This window comes from Bombina bombina, chromosome 6, assembly GCF_027579735.1.
Source record: "Bombina bombina isolate aBomBom1 chromosome 6, aBomBom1.pri, whole genome shotgun sequence".
In the NCBI taxonomy this organism is placed as follows: domain Eukaryota; kingdom Metazoa; phylum Chordata; class Amphibia; order Anura; family Bombinatoridae; genus Bombina; species Bombina bombina.
In genome coordinates, this window is record NC_069504.1 from 1029273745 (window position 1) to 1029289157 (window position 15413).

General features: G+C 40.9%; 1 pseudogene; it reads right to left on the bottom strand.

The window, feature by feature from the left end:
* LOC128664862 (transmembrane protein 263-like) overlaps positions 1-7839 on the bottom strand; it is an 8632-nt pseudogene extending 793 nt beyond the window's left edge.
* Between the last annotated feature and the right edge of the window lie 7574 nt (positions 7840-15413).

Consider the following 15413-nt stretch of genomic DNA (forward strand, 5'->3'; position numbering starts at 1 on the left):
GGATGTCTTGAAGATGGAGCCACTCCACGTCGGAAGGATGAAGACAGAAGATGCCGTCAGGATGAAGACTTCTGCCCATCTGGAGGACCACTTCAGCCGGCTTTGTTGAGGACATCTTGCCGCTTGGATGAAGACTTTTCCCGGTAAGTGAATCTTTGGCGGTTAGTGTTAGGATTTTTTAAGGGTGTTTTGGGTGGGTTTATTTTTTAGCTTAGGGCTTTGGGCTGCAATAGAGCTAAATGCCCTTTTAAGGGCAACGCCCATCCCAAATGCCCCTTTCAGGGCAATGGGGAGCTTAGGTTTTTTTAGTTAGGCTTTTATTTGGGGGGGTTGGTTGTGTGGGTGGTGGTTTTTACTGTTGGAGGGTGATGTATTTTTTTTTACAGGACAAACAGCTGATTTCTTTGGGGCAATGCCCCGCAAAAGGCCCGTTTAAGGGCTATTGGTAGTTTAGTTTAGTCTAGGGGTTTGTTTTTTTTTCATTTTGGGGGGGGGGGGCTTTTTTATTTTGATAGGGCTATTAGATTAGGTGTAATTAGTTTAAAGATCTGTAATTTGTTTTTTATTTTCTGTAATTTAGTGTTTGTTTTTTTGTAATTTAGCTAATTTTATTTAATTTATTTAATTGTATTTAATGTAGGGAATTTATTTAATTATAGTGTAAGGTTAGGTTTTAGTGTAACTTAGGTTAGGTTTTATTTTACAGGTAAATTTGTATTTATTTTAGCTAGGTAGTTATTAAATAGGTCATAACTATTTAGTAACTATTCTACCTAGTTAAAATAAATACAAACTTGCCTGTAAAATAAAAATAAACCCTAAGCTTATATACAATGTAACTATAAGTTATATTGTAGCTATCTTAGGGTTTATTTTATAGGTAAGTATTTAGTTTTAAATAGGAATAATTTAGGGAATGATAGGAATTTTATTTAGATTTATTTAAATTATATTTAAGTTAGGGGGTGTTAGGGTTAGGGTTAGACTTAGATTTAGGGGTTAATACATTTAATATAGTGGCGGCGACGTTGGGGGCGGCAGATTAGGGGTTAATAAATGTAGGTAGGTTGCAGCAACTTTGGGGGAAGGAGATTAGGGGTTAATAAATATAATGTAGGTGTTGGCGATGTTGGGGGCAGCAGATTAGGGGTTAATAAGTATAATGTAGGTGGTGGCGATGTCCGGAGCGGCAGATTAGGGGTTAATAAGTATAATGCAGGTGTCGCGATGTCGTGTGCGGTAGATAGGGGTTAATAATTGTAAGATTAGGGGTGTTTAGACTCGGGATCATGTTAGTGTATTAGGTGTAAACAAAAAATGAGTTTTCCCCATAGGAATCAATGGGGCATGCGTTAAGGAGCTTTACGCTGCTTTTTTGCAGGTGTTAGACTTTTTCTCAGCCGGCTCTCCCCATTGATGTCTATGGGGGAAATCGTGCACGAGCACATAACAACCAGCTCATCGCTGACTTAAGCAGCGCTGGTATTGGAGTGTGGTATGGAGCACAATTTTGCTCTACGCTCACTTCTTGCCTTTTAACGCCGGGTTCGTAAAAACCTGTAATACCAGCACTGCAGTAAGTGAGCGGTGAGAAAATACTGTATGGTAGCACCGCACAGCTCATAACGCAAGACTCGTAATCTCGCCGTATCTCTTTTATACACAATGTCACTTTCCAAAGTAGAGAAAGTATTTCAGCTTTAGAAAAATAACATTATTCCCATGTCTTAAAGTGAATGTAAATTTAGATGATAAAGTGCCCGGTTTTTAAAATCGTAATTAAAAACAGGGGCACTTTAATTCATCAAAATTTACATTTCACTTGTGTGTGAAAATACTTACCTTTTAATCTTGACAGCCGCTGCATCGTTCCCCCGCCCATCGCAAAGGTCTCTTCCCGGGTCTTAAAATGAGGAATCCGGCTTCCTCCAATCATGGGCGTTGAATCAGATCACTGATTCCCCCTGGGGGGAGGAGACATGATTGGAGGATGACCGAACCATCATTTCTGACGTATGAAGAGGCTTGCGACGACCGGGGGGAATCACTGGAGCGGCTGTCAAGATTAATAGGTAAGTATTTTAACAACACAAGTGAAATGTAAATTTTGATGAATTAAAGTGCCCGTGTTTTTAATCGGATTTTAAAAACAGGGCACTTTATCATCTAAATTTACACTCACTTTAAAATGTGCTGAAAAAGTAATGTAAAATTCTTTATGTTCAATTTGAAGACAAAAAATAATATTATTATTACCATTATTATTATCACTATTAAAATTCACTGTGCATCTAAATTATATCTCTAAACATATAGTGGACGTGCAACAAATAGTTTATTAATTTGTTTATATTATTTTTACATTCCCAGAAAATACTAGTTAATATAGCATACTACCTTTCATTATTCTCCATTTTATGGGACTTGGCTATAAGGGAAGCTTTAAATGATAGTAAACTCAATTTTTTTCTTTCACGATTCAGATGAATGCATTGGTAATGCTGTTTTGTTATTCTTATTTAAATAAAGAATTGCATAGGGATACTAAACCCTGATTTTTTTTCTTCTTTAAATGATTCAGATAAAGCATGCAATTTTAAGCATACTTCCTAATTTACTCCTATTAACAAATGTTTTTCATTCCCTTGCTATCTTTATTTGAAAAGCGGGAATGTAAAAAGCTTAGGTGCCATTTTAGGTTTTAGTACCCTGGATAGGCTTGTTTAGTTGTGGCTAGATTTATCTACCAATCAGCAAGCGCTACCCAGGTGCTGAACCAAAAATGGCCCGGGCTCCTTAAGCTTTACATTACTGCTTTCAATAAAGATAGCAAGAGAATGAAGAAAAATGATAATAGTAGGTAAATTTTTAAAGTTGCTTAAAATTTGCATGCTGAATCATTAATAAAAATTAGGGTTTAGTATCCCTTTTAAAGGACATTTAACACAAAATGCAATTCTTTATAAAATGTTTAAATAAGAATATCAAAACAGCATTGCAATGCATTTTCATCTTTATTTTGCATGCTTTCCCTGTAATTTACATCTGAAAAGTGTAGTTTTTCACCTCCCCCACAGAGAGGCTAGAGTATATTCTGTGGGATTCAGAACTGTTCCTAATTTATCACATTAAATGGAGATAAAATAAACACGAATTCTTGCTGGAATACAAGACAATGCAAATTTTGCTAACAATAAATATTAAATTTGAAATGCATTTATTTTATATACAGATCTTTTGAATACAGTATTCTGTAAATACATTCCAGGCCGTTTGCAATAGAACTTTTCAATAAACATGACCTCCTTTTCCTACCAAGTATCTAGGAGCAGCAAGGAGAGGGTGGCCCTGGTACTGACTCACCAGGTGCTCACTCTTTTTAGTGTCAGCAATCAGCAGTATAAATCCATGACTGAGGGACTGCTAAAGGGAACGCACACTACCGCATATAACTCACAGCTATGCTAAATGAGCGGGGCTGTTTTGTTCCTTGAAATGCATGCCCAACTTGACTAAACCGGTGCATTGCGCATGCACGAAACACTAGAACGCGCAGTATCGACTAGGAACACTCAGTGGACCCTCCTTTCCCTAGGGTGACTAGGGAAAGGAGGGTTAGGTGGCCATTTCAAAAACTGCCGGGGAAGAACTTGTAAGTGGTTTTACTTGCAAATTATATTTAGAGCATAACTGGACTACTGTTTGCTGTAAATATCGTTAAATACATTATCTAAATAAGTAATATACATTTTTAGGTTGACTTGCCCTTTAAGCTCAGAAACTAATGCAGTCTATGCAAAGTGTAAACATTTGGTGCTCCTAGGCAATATTTATGTTGTGCAATCTCTTTATCTTCTTTAGTATTACATTTTATACCGGTACATCAAATGTTTCTATAGGAACCAGTGGTATCCCCAGAAATTTCTTCTTAGCAGGGGTGCTTCCAGGAGTCCCACAAATCACCAGTGGGCACACATACATGTCACATACATACACATACCTATGTATACACACAGTCTATATTCATAGAAACATAGATATTGACGGCAGATAAGAGCCATAGGCCCAGCAAGTCTGCCCGACTTTACCGAACAGTATAAACTTATCTAGTTCGTAGGATAGCCTTATGCTTGTCCCATGCATTTTTAAAGTCCCCCACAGTGTTTGTTGCTACTACCTCTTGAGGAAGTTTATTCCATAAATCAATCACTCTTTCTGTATTTTCAGTATTAACACATGCAAATCTGCACACATACAACTTTAAACACGTCACAGTTCAACACCTTGTCATATACCATATCCCTTTAATTCAATGAGGCCTATTTATCAAGCCGTCAACAGCAAATTCCACAGCGTAATTGTGGCGAGCTTGACTCGACCTATTTATCAAAAGCCTACAGACCAGCAAAAGTAAAAATTTGTGACGTAACATACGATCCGCCGGTCTCAATCCGACACAGATCGATGCTTACCTCATTACAGATGTTCCGAATACAAATTCGGCCCTATTTGACACCTTTTCCGATTTATCAAATTTTAACAGGTACGCTTGCGACAATTCCGGCCCAGCGTACCTGGTTTTCAATCTGCCACCCTGGAGGCCGCGGATGCCATAGGAATTAATGGGAGTCTGAAAGCAGCGAAAGCTTATGTTTGATGTTGCAAGATATCCCATTGATTTCTATGGTAGAAAACCAGTAAAGTTTACACCTAACACCCCTAACAATAAGCCCCCAGTCTAAACACCCCTAATCTGCCGCCCCGACATCGCCGCCACCTACATAATATTATTAACCCCTATCCTGCAGCTCCGGACCCCGCCGCAACTGTAATAAAATTATTAACCCCTATTCCGCCGCTCCCGGACTCCGCCACAACTGTAATACAATTATTAACCACTAAACCCCTGGCCACCCACATCACTACCATTAACTAAACCTATTAACCCCTAAACCGCCAGCCCCCCACATCGCCATAAACTAAATTAAGCTATTAACCCATAAATCTAACAACCCGCTAACTTTACATTAAAATTACCTCATCCCTATCTTATAATAAATTAAAACTTACCTTTAGAATTAAATTAAACTATATTAAACTATTAATTAACCTACCCTAACTATTATACTAAAATTACACTATTATGTGTTGAGCTTGCAAGCAACACATAACTCATATAAACAATATTAGCACTCCCTGCACATTCCATTGAAATTAAAAAAATGTTGGCTGCAATAACATTCTAAGGTAAAACTATTCTACCATTCACTTGTAACACCAGACTCGCACTATTCTAAGAGCAGGCCCGCAAAATGGATAGCTCAACATGCGTAGTGCTGCAATTGCAATCTAGGCCTTTATGGAAAATCCAATTTGAGTATTATGATGATAGCCAAATGTTGAACCACCTGAAAGTGTTGCAACATATTTTGAAAAAAAGCTAATTAGAAAATATCACATAAACATCTCTATATAAAACAGGAAGATATTTTACCTCAAAATTTTCTCAGTTGCCACATGACATTGAAAATGGACTTTAAAATCTAATAAAGATGCTTTTTCCCAGGACTTACAGGGGAACATTGCTTCTGGTATGTGCCGACACAGAGCTTGTTTCCATTGAGCCATTAAAAATGAAGCTGTAAGCTACCAAAGTTTTTATGGCCTCCATTTTAGTACCAGGTTTCTATTGAAATAGTTTGCGCATTGCATGCAGTCGCCCTTTTCGTGTAGGTGTAAGTTTTCTTGAAAATGAATAGGTTACTATGCGAACCCGACCTTACACTACACTTTACACTCGATCACATATACAGCAGCGAATACAAGTGCGGCACGTATATATTACCTGTTGCTCGCTGTTATAATAAAAGCAAACACCTAACGCATGCGCAATATCTACCTCTCAACCGTCATACCCCCCACCGCAAAAAACGAATAAATGTATTAACCCCTAATCTGCCATATCCCATATCGCAATGTATCTATTAAAGTTATTAACCCCTAAACTTCCAATCCCCCACATCACAACTAACAATAAAATGTATTAACCTCTAAACCGCCATCCCTCCACATTGCAAAGTACCTATTTAAACTATTAACCCCTAATCCGCCATCCCCCCACAACACAATCTACCTATTTAAACTATTAACCCCTAATCCGCCATCCCCCCACAACACAAAGTACCTATTTAACCTAGAAACACCTAAACCGCCATCCACCACAACGAAAGTATAAATCTAATCACTAACAGCTAGATTACGAGATTTGCGTAATGAGTGAAAAAGCATTGTTATGCTTCATGATGCTGCTTTTTCCCTAACACTGCTATTACAAGTCTTGTAGGTATAGGTGTACCACACACCTTTTTGGCTGTCACGCAATGTCAGTACCGCACTTTTAAAAAAGTCCTTTTTCAATGGGACTTTCATAGTGCTGGTATTACGAGTTTGCCTGGGAGGCCAAAAAGTAAGCGGTACACTCTATAACCGACAAGATCTGTACCGCCATCTAAACTCAGTAGTTATGAGTTTTACGTTACAAAGCTGTACCATAAAACACATAACTAAAGTGTTACAAAGTACACTAAACACCCATAAACTACCTATTAACCCCTAAACCGAGGCCCTTCCACATCAAAAACACTATAATAAGTTTATTAACCCCCTAATCTGCCGCTCCGGACATCGGCGCTTCTAAAAAAAAACTGATGAACCCCTCTTCCGCCGCTCCCCGACATCGTCACCACTATAATAAACCTATTAACCCCTAAACCGCCGCCCTCCCACATCGCAAACACTATTTAAAGATTATTAACCCCTAATCTGCTGGCCGCCCACACCACGGCTATAATAAACCTATTAACCACTAAACCACAAGCCCCCACAATGAAATATACTTAAATAAATGATTAACCCCTAAATCTCTGCCCTCCCACATCACTAACTCTACATAAATATATTAACCCCTAAACCTAACCCTAACGTAACCCTAAGTCTAACCCTAACACCCCCTAACTTATATATAATTAAAATAAAGCTAAATAAACCTTACAATTATTACCAAAATAATTCCTATTTAAACTAAATACCTAAGATAGCTACAATATAACTAATAGGTTTTATTTTTATTTCCCAGGTAAGTTTGTATTTATTTTAACTAGGTAGACTAGTTAGTAATTAACTATTTACTAACTACCTAGCTAAAATAAATACAAAGTTACCTGTAAAATAAAACCTAAACTGCCTTACACTAAAAACTAAAATTACAATAAAATAAATTAAATTATTAAAATACAATTTTCTAAATTATAAAAAAATAAACACTAAATTACAAAAAAAAAAAAAAACATTATCAAAAATAAAAATGAATTACTCGTAATCTAATAGCCCTATCAAAATAAAAAATCCCCCCCAAAATAAAAAAAACCCTAGCCTACACTAAACTGCCAATGGCTCTTAAAAGGGCCTTTTGTGGGGCATTGCCCCAAAGAAATCAGCTCTTTTACCTGTAAAAATAAATACAAACACCCCCCAACAGTAAAACCCACCACCCAACAAACCAACCCCCCCAAATAAAAACCTATCTAAATAAACCTAAGCTAACCATTGCCCTAAAAAGGGCATTTGGATGGGCATCGCCCTTAAAAGGGCATTTAGCTCTTTTACATTGCCCAAAACCCTAAGCTAAAAAAAATCCCACCCAAAAAACCCTTAAAAAAACCTAACACTAACCCCCGACAATCCACTTACAGTTTTCGAAGTCCGGACTTCCATCCTCATCCAACCGGCGAAGTCATCATCCAGGCGGCATGAAGTCTTCATCAGGACGGCCTTTTCCATCGTCATCCAGCCGGCGAAGTCCTCATCCAGACAGCAAGAAGTCTTCATCCAGACGGCATCTTCTATATTCATCCATCCGGCGCGGAGCGGGTCCATCTTCAAGACATCCGGCACGGAGCATCCTCTTCTTACGATGGTCGCTGTAGAATTAAGTTTCCCTTTAAGTGACGTCATCCAAGATGGCGTCCCTTACATTCCTATTGGCTGAAAGATTTCTATCAGCCAATAGGAATTAAAGGTGAAAAAATCCTTTTGGCTGTTGCAATCATCCAATAGGATTGAGCTTTCATCCTATTGGCTGATCCAATCAGCCAATAGGATTGAGCTCTCATTCTATGGTATGGAGCTCAACCCCACCATATCACCCGCACAAGCCTGCTTTTTGTAAACCTGTAATAGCATAATCTAGCTATAAGCCCCCTAACCTAACACCCAATAAGTTAACCCCCATTACGTAAAATAAAAAAGACTATTAAACTAATAAATGAAACTACCAAAATTAAAAATCCTGATCTAAAATTTAAATAAAAAATCCTAACATTACATAAAAAATAAAGCCTACCATTTAATTTAAATACAAAATCAAAGATTACATAAAAAAAATAAACGAAATTATCAAAAATTAAAAAAAATTAAACCTAACCTAATACCCCCCTATAAAAACAAAAAAACCTTCTCAAAATAAAAACACCATCTAATCTAAGACTGTCAGGTACCTGTCAGAGTGTATGTACCTTTAAACAAAACCTTCATAAGGCTACTCCTCCCCCTTCCACCTGCCAATTAATTTGGTTGTGTTACTGAACAAGCTACCTTGTTGCAGGCTCCGCCATAACGCTGCAAAGATAAACTTTACCAAGTTACAAGTTTATTATACCTTCACTTGCTAAGTGCTTTATCCTCCATTCTCATCGTCTAACTGGAAGTAGTTAGCAAAACGGACTGAATTCTACCTGGGTATTGACACCTAAATAGGTGTCAATACCCAGGTAGAATTCAGTCCGTTAAATAACCCAGATCAGGACTCTACTGTTGTTTAAACTACCAACAGATTACCTCTACAACCGCTATAACCGCTGACATCGTAGCAGGGATTCCTACGAACCAAAACTTGTTACCGGCTACTTTGCTTCAAGCCTATCCTGTCTCTCACGGCTACCAGCCGCCCGCTCTCAGTGCGCTAAGCGTGCACACTGCCTGTCAGCTGTTCCAGCAATCTGATTGGACTAACCGCTCACACCCTCCACTGACACTGCCGCTGCAGCATCAAGCACCTCTCCCCTCTTCACACACGCTGCTGTTGCAGCTCCAGCACCAGTCCTCTAAGAGTCAACGGATTCTCTTGAGAAATCACTATTGTTAATACCAACTTCCTCAGTGAGTCACCAGTCTCCTCTTAACTGTTATATAAGGCGCCTAACCTATGAACTATACTTTATCCTGTGTCAGCCAACTACTCAGGAATAAGCACGCTTACCTTCACGTTGCAGTTAACCTCTTATCTGCTGCTTTCTTGCTAAACTGCAGCCTGACTTTCTCCTGTAACAAGATAACAGGAGTCTCCCTAAAACCCTTATCTTGTGTACTCATTCTTGGTCTGCAGTTGAGATTCACGGTTTACAGATCTAGTACCTCACAACACCCTGACATATTAATTGGCCTATAATAATGGATCCAGCAGACCTCCCCAATGTAGTGTATAACCTCACACAACGAGTGGATCAAATCTCACAGGCTTTCAGAGAGCTCCAACTGCAAAATGACAACCTGAGGGCAGCTTTAAGGGATAATACTCCAGAACCTCAAGTCTGCTTACCCGAAAGATTCTCAGGTGACAGGAAGAATTTCAGGCAATTCAGGAATGCCTGTTATCTTCTGTTTCAGATGCGCCCGAGGACATATCAAACAGAGAGACTAAAGGTTATGACAGTGATATCCTTTCTGTCTGGTGAAGCCAGGATTTGGGCTGACAATTTATTCGAAAACAATGATCCGACCCTCACTTCCCTGTCTGATTTCTTTACACAAATAAGCTTGCTCTATGAAGATACTCAAAAACAGCTCACAGCGGAAGCCAAGATGCGTTCCCTCAGACAGGGCAGACGTCCAGTGGAGGAATATCTCTCAGAATTCAAACTATACATCAAAGACTCTGAATGGAGTGAGGTTGCGCTACGGAACCAGTATCGTTTGGGACTATCCGACATCCTGAAGGATGAGCTAGCTCGTACTGAATTGCCCAATACCTTGGAGGGCATTATGACCCTCTCTATACAGATAGATCGCAGAGTCAGAGAGAGACGTTCAGAAAGACAACAGGCAGAAGCCCCACTAAGAATGACTTCAACTTCCCACGGTACAAAAGATTTCACTGTTCCCATGGAGATTGGCTTCACAAAAGGCCCACTCACACTCGAAGAAAAACACCGCAGACAGCAGAAGGACCTCTGTATGTATTGCGCATCTCCTACTCATACAGTTAAGAACTGCCCTCTGCTCCAACGTCAGAAAAGAAGTAAGTTGAAAGTCACTAAGAATTGTTTAACAAACAAGGTGTTCTATGCTGCTTACTGTACTCTCCCCTTATCCTTGCAGTGGGACCTCCAGGCCCTTCAGGCGGAAGCAATCATTGATTCTGGAGCCTATGCAAACTTCATCGACTTATCTCTTGTAAATAAAAATAAAATTCCATTGTGTGTGAAAGCAGTACCCGTGTCTCTACGTGTTATTGATGGTACCTTGGTGAGCTCTGGTCCCATCACACATCACACCGTTCCACTTAGGGTCACTATAGGTAAGGGGCACACTGAATTGTTATGCTTTGATGTCATTCCTTCCCCTTTATTTCCTATAGTGTTGGGTTTGTCATGGTTGCAACTACATCAGCCCTCAATCTGCTGGCAAACCTTACAAGTGGACTTGAATTCTACTTACTGCACTGATACCTGTTATCCCCAACGGAATATACTACATGTATCAAACCCAGCAATCCCCATTGAATATCAGGATTTCCAGGATGTTTTTGACAAGAAACAGGCAGAATCTCTGCCCCCTCACCGGATATATGACTGTCCTATTGAACTGCTACCTGGATCGAACATCCCCTACGGGCACATATACCCGCTCTCACAACCCGAATTGGACCATTTAAAGGGTTACCTGGAGGAAAATTTGAAGAAGGGTTTCATCCGTCCCTCTACTTCCCCGGCAGGAGCCGGGATGTTTTTTGTGAAAAACAAAGACGACTCTTTACGCCCTATAATCGGCTATCGTGAGTTGAACAGAAGAACCAAAAAGAACAGGTACCCCCTACCCTTGATCTCCGAACTGGTGGAACGCCTCAGTAAGGCAACTGTTTACACCAAGCTAGATCTTAGAGGGGCGTACAACCTGATTAGGATCAAGGAAGGGGATGAGTGGCTCACCGCTTTCCGCACAAGATATGGACTTTATGAGTATTTGGTGATGCCATTCGGGCTGTGCAATGCCCCTGCTACGTTCCAATACTTTATCAACAATGTCTTCAGGGATTTATTGGACGTATGTGTAGTCATTTATTTGGACGACATCCTTATTTACTCCATAGAAGAACATAAAAAGCATGTCCGTTGGGTTTTGGGCAGACTTAGGACTCACCACTTATATGCTAAGTTGGAGAAATGTTCGTTCCATTCCAATGAAATAACCTTCCTAGGTTACAACATTTCTTCATCAGGTGTTAGCATGGAAAACGATAAGATTGAAGCTATACTCAACTGACCTACACCTCGCTGTAAAAAGGATGTTCAAAGGTTCCTGGGTTTCGCTAACTTTTATCGAAAGTTTATTAAAAGTTTCTCCAAGATTGCAAAACCCCTCAGTACTCTTACTGGCTCCCATAAGCAGTTCTTCTGGGATTCGAATGCAGAGAAGGCCTTCTGTTCTCTCAAGCACAGTTTCACCACGGCTCCCATTCTTCGGTTCCCAGATACAACACTCCAGTTCATTCTGGAGGTTGACGCTTTGGAGTATGCCCTGGGGGCAATTTTATCACAGCGTAAATCCCTCACAGAACCCATACATCCTGTAGCCTTTTACTCTAGGCTAATGACCCCCGCCGAACACAATTATGCTGTCGGGGGGAAGGAACTCCTGATTATCAAGTCATCTCTGGAACATTGGAGGCACCTATTGGAAGGAACCATCCTCCCGATTCTCATCTACACTGACCATAGGAATTTGGAATACCTTCAAACTTGTAAAACACTCTCTGCCCGACAAGCTCGTTGGAGTTTATTTTTTACAAGGTTTAATTTTCAGATCACTTACCGACCTGGAAGCAAAAACGGGAAGGCAGATTCTCTATCCAGATACTTACAACGACCAAACCTCTCTGTCCAGGACTCTAGTATCCTGAATCCCCATCATTTTCTGGGATTCTCTAGACTTGCTTCCTCTACCTTACGGGCTCACCAACAAGCTGATAGCACTCTCTCTAAACACCTACAGCATCCCGATTCCAGAGGTATCAATCATGTACATGGCAAAATTTATGTTCCACCTACTTTAAGACAGGAGATTCTCCAAGAACACCATGACTCTCCGCTCGCTGGCCACTCAGGTATACGCAAAACCAGCGAACTCATTACAAGAAACTTCTGGTGGCCGAACCTCCAGAAAACTGTGGATTCATACATCAAGTCTTGTCAGGTTTGTGCAGTATCCAAGTCTGACAGATCCAAACCGTTTGGCGTACTCCAACCACTTCCGATACCCGAAAGCCCTTGGCACACAGTGGGTTTGGATTTCATTGTGGAGCTACCAGAGTCTAACCATTCCAACACCATCATGGTCGTGGTGGACTTCCTCACTAAGATGGCCCACTTTATTCCTCACCACAAATTACCCACAGCTTCGGAAACCGCAGCCCTCTTCCTAAAACATGTTGTACGTCTCCATGGCTTGCCTTCTATCATAGTTTCTGACAGGGGCTCACAATTCACTTCCAGATGTTGGAGACACTTATGCTCCGTATTGAAAATAGATCACCGATATAGTACGGCTTTCCATCCGCAAACTAACGGACAAACGGAGAGAGTCAACCAATGGATAGAGCAGTATGTTCGTTGTTACTGCTCCCACCAACAAGATGAGTGGGAGAGTAACATACCTATGGCAGAGTTTGCGTACAATAACACCTTAAACTCTTCCATAAAATGCTCACCATTTTATGCAAACTATGGATATCATCCGACCTTTCATCTCTACCCGCATCTCAACACCACATCTCCACATGTGGACGATACTTCCAGAACCTTATCAGACATCGTCATATTCCTCAAGGATAATATTAAGCTGGCTCAGCAAACCCATAAAAAGTATTACTACTCCAAGAGACGTAAGCCTCCTTCTTACCTTATAGGAGATAAGGTATGGCTCTCAACAAAATACTTAAAACTGAAGACTCCATCAAAGAAATTCTCCCAACTTTACATAGGACCCTACGAGATTACTAAACTAATAAATGAAAATGCCGTCACGTTGGCTCTCCCTGCTGAGATCCCTGTGCATCCCACATTCCATGTTTCTCTTCTGAAACCCTATCTCACCACCAGACAACAGACATCCGACCAGCCAACCCCCCCGGTGGTTGTCGATGACAGTGTATATGAGATCTCAGCTATACTCAACTCACGGATACACCATGGTCAGTTGCAGTATTTAATCCGATGGAGGGGTTACACAGCCGATGAGGATTCCTGGGAGCCTGCCACTAATCTTAACGCCACTCGTCTCATTGCCCGGTTCCACAGGGATCATCCGGAAAACCCAACAGCTGGTACTGCCGTGCAGCACCTTTGACGGGGGGATCTGTCAGGTACCTGTCAGAGTGTATGTACCTTTAAACAAAACCTTCATAAGGCTACTCCTCCCCCTTCCACCTGCCAATTAATTTGGTTGTGTTACTGAACAAGCTACCTTGTTGCAGGCTCCGCCATAACGCTGCAAAGATAAACTTTACCAAGTTACAAGTTTATTATACCTTCACTTGCTAAGTGCTTTATCCTCCATTCTCATCGTCTAACTGGAAGTAGTTAGCAAAACGGACTGAATTCTACCTGGGTATTGACACCTATTTAACCCAGTTTAAACTACCAACAGATTACCTCTACAACCGCTATAACCGCTGACATCGTAGCAGGGATTCCTACGAACCAAAACTTGTTACCGGCTACTTTGCTTCAAGCCTATCCTGTCTCTCACGGCTACCAGCCGTCCGCTCTCAGTGCGCTAAGCGTGCACACTGCCTGTCAGCTGTTCCAGCAATCTGATTGGACTAACCGCTCACACCCTCCACTGACACTGCCGCTGCAGCATCAAGCACCTCTCCCCTCTTCACACACGCTGCTGTTGCAGCTCCAGCACCAGTCCTCTAAGAGTCAACGGATTCTCTTGAGAAATCACTATTGTTAATACCAACTTCCTCAGTGAGTCACCAGTCTCCTCTTAACTGTTATATAAGGCGCCTAACCTATGAACTATACTTTATCCTGTGTCAGCCAACTACTCAGGAATAAGCACGCTTACCTTCACGTTGCAGTTAACCTCTTATCTGCTGCTTTCTTGCTAAACTGCAGCCTGACTTTCTCCTGTAACAAGATAACAGGAGTCTCCCTAAAACCCTTATCTTGTGTACTCATTCTTGGTCTGCAGTTGAGATTCACGGTTTACAGATCTAGTACCTCACAACACCCTGACAAAGACTAAACTACCAATAGCCCTTAAAAGGGACTTTTGTAGGGCATTGCCGTAGCTCATTTACCTAAAAATAAATACACATTAACCCCCTAACAGTAAACCCCCCCACACAACCCCCCAAAATAAAAAAGATCTAACTATAAAAATATAATCTACCCATTTACCATAATTTAAGCCCAATTGTATGGGCATTGCCCTTAAAAGGGCAATCAGCTCTTTTGCTGCCCATTAAATAAATCTCTAATCTAAAAAAAAAACACCCCAAATAAACCAAAAAAAAACCTAGCACCCTAAAAAATGTACTCAATGTTCCTGAAGTCCAGACATCCATCTTCAGCCAAGGGGCGAGAAGTCTTCATTCAGGCGGCGACATCTTCATCCATCGCGGGTACATATTCTATCTTCTTCCCGGAGGTGCAGAGTGGTCTTCTCCCGATGCGCAGATCCGGAGCGGCGGTACTCAGCGGCGGTGGTCCTCAGCGGCCTGGAGGCTCCCCTTCATGCGATCGTCCATCCCACACTAACGCTTGAATGCAAGGTCACCGCTTTATATTGGGGTACCATTGCATTCCTATTGGCTGAAAAATTCAAATCAGCCAATAGGATAAGAGCTGCTTAAATTCTATTGGCTGTTCAAATCAGCCAATAGGATTTAAGCAGCTCTCATCCTATTGGCTGATTTGAAAATTTCAGCCAATAGGAATGCAAGGTGTCCGAATAATAAAAGGGTATCTTGAATTCAAGCTTCAGTGTGCAGCAGAGATCGCATGAAGAGGAGCCTCCACGCTGTGATGACCGCCGTCACTGAGGACCGCCGATCTAGATCTACGCATCGG